The 11,813-nt window shown below is 39.6% G+C and overlaps 1 pseudogene; it reads right to left on the reverse strand.

Moving 5' to 3' along the window:
• The window catches only part of LOC104779109, a 23,368-nt pseudogene continuing 11,803 nt past the window's right edge, over window positions 249-11,813 (reverse strand).

The raw sequence follows: 11,813 nt of genomic DNA on the forward strand, positions 1-11,813 counted from the left end.
ATATATATCATCATCAATTAAGATCTGATCGACATTTCTTCTCTGATACCATTTTTTACCCTTGAACTTCAGAAGAGGGGGACTTATGGCACCTGATGGATCACCAAACTGTTTTCCAAAATTAGGGAAAAGATTGTACATCCATATTTGCAGTACTCGTAGAAAGCCATGTATTGTGATTGAGGCACGTTCCAAATATGCCTTCTTGACTGATTTAATCAGAGTCTTGAAAGCCTCATGGATTACCCTCAAACGGGAAAATCGAATACCATAAGAGCTTGTTTACGTAGTTTTCTCTTGAGATCATGGCCATAGCGAGTTTTGTCTTCATCTGACCAAGTTGCAACATCCTTAACCAGCATAAGATTGAACGTACTTGGGTTCTCGTATATTTTGACTCTCATCTTTTTCCAGAAGTCTTCATGCACACCTTTCCCCACATATATTTCCTTATTATTCTTATCTGGTAAAGGTGCACAGTTTAAACCTGTTATGTTTTCCAATTCTGATAGGGAAATCTAAGCTGGTGTGCTACCGAACAAGCACCATATCTCGTATTTCTTGTTGCTGACAAGTTGCAACACAAGCAGCGTTTTGACAATCTTTGACGACCAGTTGAATTTATTTGTAACAAACAGTGCAATTACCCCCAAAGGCGAATTACAAATGCAGTTCCACACTACTTTTCCAACAGCCTTTTTCACTTCTCCTAGAAATGCAATCTTGCTATGGTAGTTGAGGCTTTTTTCACACTCCGGCTCCCAACCAAGTGAGTATAATCTCGAGGGAAATCCCAATTCCATATTTGTCTTAGTCAACAATCTGTTAGCCATGAAAAAACCAAAACACGATAAATCATAACTCTTTGCCACAAACAAAATGTGCAGCCAAAAAGGAAGTGTATCATGAGTTATACCAAAAAGGAAAAAACATGAATCACCAAACTCACTTCTTTTTTTGGCGACTATAACAAATATACTTTCGTGTCTGTTCTCCTGTAACAGTCAATTCCATATTTGTTTAGTCAACAATCTGTTAGCCATGAAAAAACCAAAACAAGATAATTCATAACAAGATAAATCATAACTCTTAGCCACAAAGAAAACATGCAGCCAAAAGGGAAGTGTATCATGAGTTATACCAAAAAGGAAAAAAAATGAAACACCAAACTCACTTCTTTTTTCGGCGGCTGTAACAAATATACTTTTGTGTCTGCTCTCCCGTAACACCAGTCTCTCCTCGTATTGTTTCTAGTTCTTTCAATACTTCCGAAAGCGCGTAGATGAGCACCTTCTTTACCTTTTACCATGAAAAGTTTAAAATGGTGAGGCAAGTGAATGAATATATAAAGGAAAGAGAAACAATAAAGAAGATGATTATCTACGCAGTCAAACAAACTCAAAAATATGCTCGATCATTTAGAAGAGAGAAACTATGCCCTATCAAAGTACATATTTCTGCGAGTTATACTAGTTCTCTAGTTGAACCAATGTGCCAATGGTATGGCTAACCTACACACGACATCAATCAACAATGCACACGACATCAATCAACAAAGACTGACCTCAACTTTGTCATCATTGGATGAGTGGCTCACGGGAAGTCGGCGAAACTCTTCGGTCAGACGCAGACACTTACGGATGTTCTCTAGTGACACAAAGTCAACTGCAATTTTTGTGCACCACTGTTCATACAGAAACAGAGTTTTTGATTAGAGTTCTCACTACAAAAAAAATGGTATAATGATAGTATAAGGTGGAAGATCAAAAACTATTCAGTTTTACTTAGAGCTCTGCATTTCAAGTCAGGTCACCCAACCCTATCGACAAACCTTATACATATCCAACCCGAAAGTTTTACCTTTAGATTCTGAACTTGATGAGGACAACCCGCATGAATAAACACCGCTTCTCTTAGATTTTGCACAAATGTCCATGGCTCAATCCCTAAAATAATAGACAACAAAAAATGCGTTAATATAACCCATTCCAGTCGAAAGGAGAGTAACATATAGTTGTTTGATTACTTACCAAATTCATTTTTGAGGTTTTTTTTATGCTCTACAGTTAAATAGAATGATTGGTCATGTATCAGGTTATAAACCTGAACAAGGAAATTGAATAAAATGTCAGTACCAAGAAAGTAAAATCTCAGTCAAAATGGCTATTGCAAGTAGGTGAGTAATTACCCCCATAACTGGTTGACCAAATGCACGTCTAAATTCTCTGCAATGCTTTTTAATATACTGTTTTAACTTAGAAAATCTTTACTCCTAAATATGTCCCAAAGAGCACCTCCTATTTCTTGATGATTCTGTTTGCTTTCCACGTTTGGTTCTTTTTCCTCTTCTTGGCAACGATACCCAATAATACTGTCATCTTCCTTGTATTTCCATTTCAGCATTTCAACCTTAGTTTTTCTTTTTTCACTTACAGTTACTTCAGTTATATGTGTCAGTATATTAACCGCGTCTACTATATCCAACTGAAGCTTAGTCACAAAATTGCCTCTACCAAGCTCATCTGGGAACCCATAGAACAATATATTACTTTTGGGACCCATATCTGGTTTGAGAAGTTTATCAGGAAGCTTTGTTGCAATGTTAAGAATTCCCGTTACTGGATTGCTATATACTTGGAAAGGTAACGCGGATATGAACTCAGTGTAGTGACGAGGCAAATCATTCTCAAAACTATTATTAGGAGGCCAGTCTTTTAGCTTAAACATCTTAGGCCATGAGATTTTGTATCTTTTTATTTTCTTGTAACCATCAAAGAAGGAATCTGCTTCAATGTATTCCGAACAATTAGATAAACAATCAATTGTTTCAGCTTTGGGTATCCCAGAACTTTCTTCTGATGATTTCATGTCGTCGCTTATAGCTCGCATCATAACGTCCAACTCTCAGCTTAAACCATGTATGTTCTTGAGAGTGTTCCTAACGATTACTGGTTCACCTTTTGCCCAATGCTCTTGAAAATGCAGAGGCCCTTCTTCTTTTAATTCATCGCAAGATTTAGGAGATAACAAGTAGTTGTCTCTTGATTCCTTCTTCGAAGCTGTTTTTCTTTTCTTATTTGTTTCCAAACCAGGACATCTACAGTTCAACAATCTAGGAATTTTCTTTTATGACGCCATGATAGTATCTGCTTTCTGTTTCAAGTCTTACATAAATCTCACCGGTAAGGTTCGTGTGAGCTCCATGATAACACCTTCACCATAACCAGATGCAAAAAGGGTTCTTCTGTTATGATCATCATGCCACTTAATAGATTGGTTACGATTATCTTTGTCCTTAGGAACGAAGGTGGAGCTCGATTATGAAGCATGTGAACCGTGCACATATTCCTTTACTTTGCAAATCTCTTGACAACAGTTTAAACAAAGTTTATACTTGTAATCTTTAAAAGAGTAGCATCGATGCAAGTCAAAAATTGAAGTTTGGCAGATATCACTGCAAGACAAGATGATCTGTAGTAAGATCAACTCAACTGAAATGGAAGATCCTAACTTTGTATTAGATAGCATAAGTTGCTTACCTGAACATGCGTTGATTAACGGGGGCTTCTGTCAAAGTTGCCTTAACTTCAAAAAATTGTATTCCTATAGAATCAGGTCATATATATAATATGTTAGCAGAGGTCCCTCAGAAGGAACATAAACCAAGAATTAGTAGCGGAAAATTCATAACTTGATTCTTTGCCTCGACTTCAATCTCATGCTTCTGAGCTTTAATTATCTCACTTAGAGACAGATGCATCAATGCAATCAGGTACTTGAGATGACGGCATCTGGAACATCCGCGAAACAAAATCTCGGTTTAGGGGTTGCATCGGTCGATGCATGTCAGGTTCTACGCGTTTCAACTTAAGTGAAACGCTGCATTTTGGGCAAAGGGAAAAGGAAAACCCTTAAATAGATTCTTTTGTCTCATTAGTCGACTTTGGCCGCTTTTGAGAGAAACAAAAGAGAGAAAGAGTGTTCGTGGTGTTCTTGGTGATTTATGTGGATTGGTGGCATTTTCTGGTGATATATGAGGCTTAGGACGTTGTAGGATTCTAGAAGTGTTTTCTTGCTTGATTGAGGTTCAGAATCTTCTTGGCAAAGGTAATTGCATGACCATGGCTTATCTAAGCTGGAGATTCTCCGATATGTTTGTTTATGTGTTTTTTGGCTTGTTAGAGCGTTATTTAGGTTCGTGTGAGGCTTTCTTGTGTCTTGGGATTGAGTCTTGTGGTTGAAGGAATGAAGATCCGGCAAGAAGCTTCAGGGAAAACGATGCTCGGCATGTGCATCGGTCGATGCAACTGTGCGAGGAAGGCGCGATAAAATTTAGGGTTTTCATGCTATGTCGAGCATGTATCGATCGATGAAAAGAGAGTATTGGTCGATGCAAGTTCCACTTTCACCGGTCGATGCACACCATGCGTCGGTCGATGCAATCCCCAATTGGTGTGGTCAATGCATGTTGGTGTCAGTCGATGCAGAGTCCTGGTTTGTTATTGTTGATTGTTGGTTGATGGTTAGAGATGTCTCTATTGCTTGTGTGTATAGCCCAGTACATGGGATTATTGCCTTACTGAGTGTTTATAAAATACTCATGCATTGCAATTTGTGTTTGTGATGCAGGTAAAGGCAAAGTGTGATCGTGGAATCAAGGCAATGAAAAGGAGGATGTTCTAGGGACTCGATTGGATGTTGTCGGATTATGCTAGATTGCTAGAGTTGGGTCTGTAGAACATTAGTAGGTTGCTGGTCTATGCCTTTTGTTATTTGATTATGCATTATCGGAATATCAGGATTAATGGTTATTGGATGATTGGTTATTTACTGATATTGTTATTTCCGCTGTTGATTGTGTTTGTGGTTAGGTGGCTAGTGGGTATGGTACCACTAGCTGTAGTTATTTATTATTATTATTAGTATTATATTATTTATTTAATACTTTTTTTTCAAAAAGGTCGGGTCATTTCAGTTTGGTATCAGAGCCCTTACGGTTCTAGGTTTGGGTTCACTAGGTTTCTGTTGTTGATGTTGTTGATGTTTGTGATGTGTGTGGAATTTCACTTCAATCTTTTACCTCAAAAGACCACACGAAATACTGCAAGAGCACAATTGATCGGTAGTAGTATTTAAGGATCGATCCCACAGAGACGAATAAATCACGTTAAGAGTTTGTTTAGAGAGGACTATGGCTAAGTCTATAATAAGATGGGGGTTTTGGTTGGGTTTGTAACTAAAGAAAACAATAACTAAATGCGAGTAATCTAAGAAAATATAAATGGACGGAATGTTGGGCTGTAGGGAATTTTTAGGGTATCAAGCACCGGTCTAAGCCTAAAGAGAATAGGATTGGAAATTCAATGGTTAAACGTTATTGGACTACAAAACATGAAAGAACGGGAGATAACTACTCTTTAACCACCTATCTAGAGTCTATATACTCCGTTACTCAACTTTCGCAGGAAACGACGCATATATCCAAGCAATTAAAGCAAGTTCGATTCTAATCCGTAAGGTTCTATAACTCAACTTATGCAGGTTATAACACGATACTTGTCTAGGCTATTGCGAGCGATTTTACAACATTTGTGATGTGTAAAACGCCTATAATCAATTACTAGTTAGCTAATCAAGCAATATGCATTAAGAATAAAACTAGATCAAAGAAGTAAGATGAACTAACAAGATCTAAAACCCCTCAAACAAACGATAACATGAATCCCCTTTGAAACCCTATTACCCAACAAGTAAACTACTCACACATACTCATGTAAATCAAAACCATATGAATAAGATATTGCATATAAGATTAGAAGTATGAGAGAAGGATTTAGAGATCTTCTCTGTGATACAAAGTAGATGATCCTTCTTCCTTAAACAAGTAGGAAACCGAAAATAAGAAAACTAGAAAGATGTTTGGTGACTTCAAAGGCAACAGTGGTGGCTTCCAAGAGAGTTGTAGATTAACGAACATCGACAGCTGAGTAGAGGTCTAGGGACGTCTCTAAGGCTGCTGCTGGAGGCGTGATTGAGTGATTAAGAGGCGGAAAATAGACACCAAGAAAGCATACACCAAAACCCTAGGTCTTAAGAGTATTTATAGGGTTTTGTTTAGGGTTAGGGTTTTGTAAGGGTAGAAACGTCTTCTCTTCTTAAGTGCAGAATAAGGAGCGGCGAAGGAGGATTCTGGACCGTGTAGGAGTCTTAGACTGGTTCGTGGTGATGGTAGCTGGTCAGGCCTTGAATATAAGCCCATCGGCTGGTTACTTCTCTTCACATTGGTTTATAACACATATCGGTAAATCGGGCCTAACTTCCGGATGAATGAATGGATTGACTTGATTCCACTTCGAGGAGAAAGATGACTCTTCCAGCTTTCTATAGACACCACGCATGATATATTTTGAGCTCTGGAAGCTCTTAAAAAGTGGCCCGTACTGTAAAGCTCTGAAACTTTCCTAAAACGTATTTCCCTTGCCTTTTGGTTCTTTTTGCTATAAAACCTGTAAAACCTTATTGAAACTTGAAATACTTGATAATAGAAATTATAGCTTTGAAATCATGAAATACTAAACTCTTTCTAAATGCATACTAAAACTATAGCTAAAATGAGTAAAATAATGATGTTATCAGTTGGGATTGCATGTCTTGATTGATTATTTGAGATAGTCAATTTTGTGTAGGATGGAGTCTTAGAACATCATCTTCTAGCCTACAGTGTGATTCCATGGTGAGTTTATGTCTCTGTGTTATAATAATTGTGTGCTTTGCCTTCTGTTCATGGGTAGTGCAGATGGTTAGAGAGGATGTTGTTGCTGGTTGTGGTCGTGGTCGTGGACCCGGACGTGGTCGTTGTAGGGGCAGAGTCCCAGCGGTTAGTGACATTGCGGACCAGAGTGTGACAGCAGAGGGTGTTGGCGAGTTGCAAAGTATCCAGGGGGATTCCATGGGTGTGGCCGGAGGGGGCAGTGTTGATGCTCCAGTGGCCGGTGATGTTAGGGCCCCAGGTGTGGGATTCCCAGTGGGTGGAGTCCCGGGTGTCGACCTTGCGGGATTGTTGGCACCGGGTGTGGGATTCCCAGTTGCCGCTAATGGCACCGGCTCAGGCTCAGGTAGTGCCACTAGTGGTGGCGGAGGAGCGGCAACCAGTGGCTGTGGATGTGGGGGTCCATTCTCGTTATATGAGCATGCTGACAGAGATGGGCCGTATTGGTACCGAGCGGTTTTCGGGAGGTACTGATCCTACCGCTGCGAATGCGTGGAGGATGAGTGTGGAACGTAACTTCCATTCTCTGTGATGTCCTGAGGAGTTTTGGGTGGACATTGGGGTCCACTATTTGACTGATGATGCTCAGTTTTGGTGGAGTGTTGTGGCTACTAGGAGAGTACAGAGGGATATGTCTTGGGCTAACTTCGTCTTGGAGTTCAACCGCAAGTATTTCCCTAGAGAGGCACTAGATAGGTTGGAGGTGCACTTCCTTCAGCTAGCTCAGGGGACTCGGTCAGTGCCGGAGCTTGACTTGGAGTTCAGTCAACTTCTTAGGTATGGGGGTCGGGATATGGAGTCCGAGGAGGCTCAGATCAGGAGATTTTTGAGGGTCCTATGTGATGATTTGAGGGTTTACTGTAGAGGGAGGATTTATGCTATGCGTGAAGAGCTGGTTGAGACTGCAGCAGGGATTGAGGAGGATATCCGGGTGCAGTCAGTAGCGGCTAGCCCAACAGTTCAGCTTAGTAAGGCTCAGCATCAGGGAGGTTCTAGCAAGGGCGGCAAGACTGCGCAGGGAACCAAGAGGAGATGGGAGGCTACACAGAGGCCAGGTGGTCCGAGTTGCTTCGGGTGTGGGGGCAAGGACCACAAGATTGCTAGCTGTCCCAAGAGGAGTGCTCCGACGGCAGCAACTCGTGTATGCTATCTTTGCAGGGAGCCATGGCACATCAGATAACACGATTAGCTCATGTATGTGTAGGATAACGCGGTTAGCGCTCCCGTTCTCTAGATCAGTACTTGGTGATCAATCCAAGCATAAGCATTAAGATAAGATGTCCCAAAAGAACTCTATAATAAAACCGAAATAAGATCTAACAACCTAATTGAAGCGAACCATGAATTCCCCTTGAATCACCCCATAAAACCCAACAAAGTAAACTACTCGCTCATGATGCAAAGAAACAACATTGATATTATTAAGAATAACATCAAAAACAAATCAAATAACAAAAGGGGTTCAAAGGAAACTTTTTTATTTGTCACAAAAGTAACTTGATCCCAAAAGCAATGTAAGTATGAAAGAAATAAGGAAGATTAGAGATTTGGTGTCTTCGGCGATGGCTTCTAAGAGGAGGTGAGAGAGGACGAGCTTCGACGGCGGTAGAGTATTCTCTGGTCGTCTCTAGGTCGGCTGCTGGTGGTGCGGATGAGGAACTTAAGAATATTTATATGGTTTTGATTAGGGTTAGGGTTTTGTAAGGGTAGAAACGTCTTCTCTTCTTAAGTGCAGGACAAGGGACGGCGTGAGAGACTTCTGGAACGTGGAGGAGGCTTGGACTGGGCCGTGGTGATGGTCGCTGGTCAGGCCTTGAATAAAAGCCGATCGGCTAGTTGCTTCTTTTAACGTTGGTTTATAACACGTCTCGGTAAATCGACCATAACTTCCGGATGAATGAATGGATTAACTTGATTTCACTTTGAGTTGGGGAAGGTCTTCACAAGTGGCCTATACTGTAAAACTCTGAATCTTTCCTAAAACGTATTTTCCTTGTCTTTTGGTCCTTTTTGCTATAAAACCTGTAAAACCTTCTTGAAACCTAAAATAATTGATAATAGACATTAAAGCATTGAAATCATACCAAAATATTCCTAAATGCATACTAAAACTATAGCTAAAATGGGTAAAATAATGATGTTATCAACTCCACCAGACTTAGACTTTGCTTGTCCTCAAGCAAATAATCCGAATAAATCATGGAAAAGAGGTTTTGAAAATATTGGGAATTCACTTATCTTTGGGGATATTGTGTTTGTACTCTTCTTCGCCTTGACATTAGGAACTTCCATTTGTAATCCACCATGAGAGTCACCACGCTCCTTGATCCCACAATTCTTTAGAGTCTCCAAAATTTCCATTGTCATCTCTTTACATAAATTAAGCAATAATAAAAAGTGAAATCTTACAAAGGGAAAATCTATCAATGGCTTGCAGACTCTCTTCAAGCCAAGACTTTCTTCGTATTATTCCTTTCCTCTCCCTTTTCTCACTTCTTTTTTTTTTTTTTTTAAAAAAAATTCAAAAGTGTAGGCGAATACTGGGGTCATCGTTAGTTTACCTACCCCTCGCTTCCAAGCTTTGTGTGATCATTTGACTCAAGTGTAGAATAATGAGGTCACGGGTAATTTACCTACCTCTCTCAACTGATCAAAATCATCTCATCTTTTATTCTCTTTTTTTTTTTTTCTTTCTCTTGTTTTTTAGTATTGAAGGGAAGAGAAAGGAGAACATACTTTTGAAGAAATGCAATGTCTTGTGTGGCTTGAATGTTGAGATCTAGTCCAATGTATACCAGTTCCCAGGGCTTGATAATTAAGTCCGGTTTAGGTCCTATAAAAGTTAGAGACAACGTTAGATCATCTGAATATCCATCGAATAGGGACTTGGGGGATTGTTGAGTCGGCTCACAGTCTTTCCAAACTTTGGTCCTGTTGTCAAGCATAATCAAGAGTCATAAGAGTGTTAATCCAAATCAAATAAACCGTTAGAATAAGATCATAATCCCCTACTAGTTTTGACTCAATAAAAAAAATGTGATTCGATAAAAATATCAAAATTATTGATGTAAAAAGTGGAAAAAGGTCTCAAGTCAACAAAATAGAAAGTAGCATTAGTATAGGATGGAACACATCCTTCCCCCCCAGACTTATATCATACCGTCCTCGGTGGGAAAAAAGAAAGAGTTGAGGATTAAAAATCATAAGGAAAAGTATAGGGTTTAAGAACAATGTCACCTTGATGGAATATGTTGTGTCGAATCTTAGCCATTTTATGGTTGCCCAAAAATTGTCTTAGAATTCGGCTGTGGAATGAAAATGTGGTGACTAACCGTTTGTACTTCCTTTGGTTACTTGACATTGAATATGAACTAGGCTAAGTTCATTCGAATTGTGTTTGATATATCTCTAAAATGCATCCTTCTTGAAAAAAACCCTAAAACCATCAATAAAAATGAGAAAACAAAAATAATAAAAACATACCTAAGTGATAGAATGGTGATGGTTGGTGGTGAGGATGGTGGTGGTTCGGAGTAGTCTTGCGGTACATGGATGAATGGTCACGGACATAAGCAGAAGGTACGGTGGGGTACGGTACGTGGTACGCAGGATATGGTGCACGGTACGTGGGACGCAGGACATGGCATTGGCTACGGTCGGTATGGCTGGTGGGGACTCTCAGCATCAATCACTCAAGGATGGTGATGAGCCGTCGCCTTCGGCTTGCATCGGTCACATTGGAGGTGGCCGGTCAGTAGGTGGTACTTGCCACTAGACATAATATGTTGCCAAGCTATGGTTCTTCTTCCTCCTTTTTTTTTTTGGCTTTTCTGNTTTTTTTTTTTTTTTTTTTTTTTTTTTTTTTTTTTTTTTTTTTTTTTTTATAACCTGAAACTAAAATGCAAAAATATCAAAAGTAAAAGAAAGTAAATCCTAAAAATAAATACTTACTAGCTTGGGTTGCCTCCCAAGAAGCGCACTTGTTTAATGTCGTTGGCTTGACTTTAGCGGCCAAGTTAGGCTTGAGAAAGGTAAGCTTCAGGAATGAATACTCCTTCGGCTCCTTCGNTGCAGAAAGTAAAACTACAAGAATTGGGAGCTAAATGCAAATGGAACAGAATGATTATGACAATTATGAAGCTAATACAGAAATAGAAACTATGATAATGCAAGTATTGAACTAATGCAAGGTAAGTAATGAACAAGATACTAAATGAATGCAACATAAATGCAACTAGAGTGAAACAGGAANGCGGTTTAGGTTGCTTGGGTAGCAGGTTGTTGGTACTTGTGGATGCAGAATGGTCGAATTGCTTCAGCTTGTCGATGTTAGGATCCATTGGTTCTTCATGTAATGAATTGGTTGGCCATAGCTTCGACTTAGAGATAGTCAGATATAACTTCTTCTTGTTGATGTTAGTAAAGGTTGTCCTCTTTGACTTGTGGTCGATGATGGCTCCAACAGTAGCTAGGAATGGTCTTCCTAAAATCAATGGTCTCTCTGTCTTGTCTTCCATCTCTAAGATGTGAAAATCGGTAGGGACTATGCAATCTCCTACAACAAGTTGTAGGTCTCGAACGAATCTGTCGGGAACCTTCTGTGATGAGTCTCCATAAACTGAGGTTGGCTGGCGATATGTCTCGCAATCCTAGTGTATCAGCTACACTTCTTGACATAACATTAACATTAGCACCAGAATCACAAAGAGAGTTAGAGAATTCAATGCCTGTTATGGAGCATGTGCAAACAAAACGTCCTGGGTCTTCAGCTTTAGGTAGTTTCCTTAAGGGGTAGTGGCTTGCGGTTTCTTCATCAAATGGACATGTCATATGAAACACATTATTTTGTGGTTGTGGTGAATGATGTATGGAATGATGACTTATGAATGAATGGATGTCAGGGTGTTTCAATTCCCCTTATGCAATTGTAGTATAAGAGGTGTCAATCCAATCTGAGTGTTTGTGATCAATCAAGATGTGCATATGAGTCTAAGTCAAGCCAGATGTAAAGGTTGTTTGTCACTAACAATCCTATGATGAAATG

Source organism: Camelina sativa, chromosome 3 (assembly GCF_000633955.1).
Source record: "Camelina sativa cultivar DH55 chromosome 3, Cs, whole genome shotgun sequence".
NCBI lineage: Eukaryota > Viridiplantae > Streptophyta > Magnoliopsida > Brassicales > Brassicaceae > Camelina > Camelina sativa.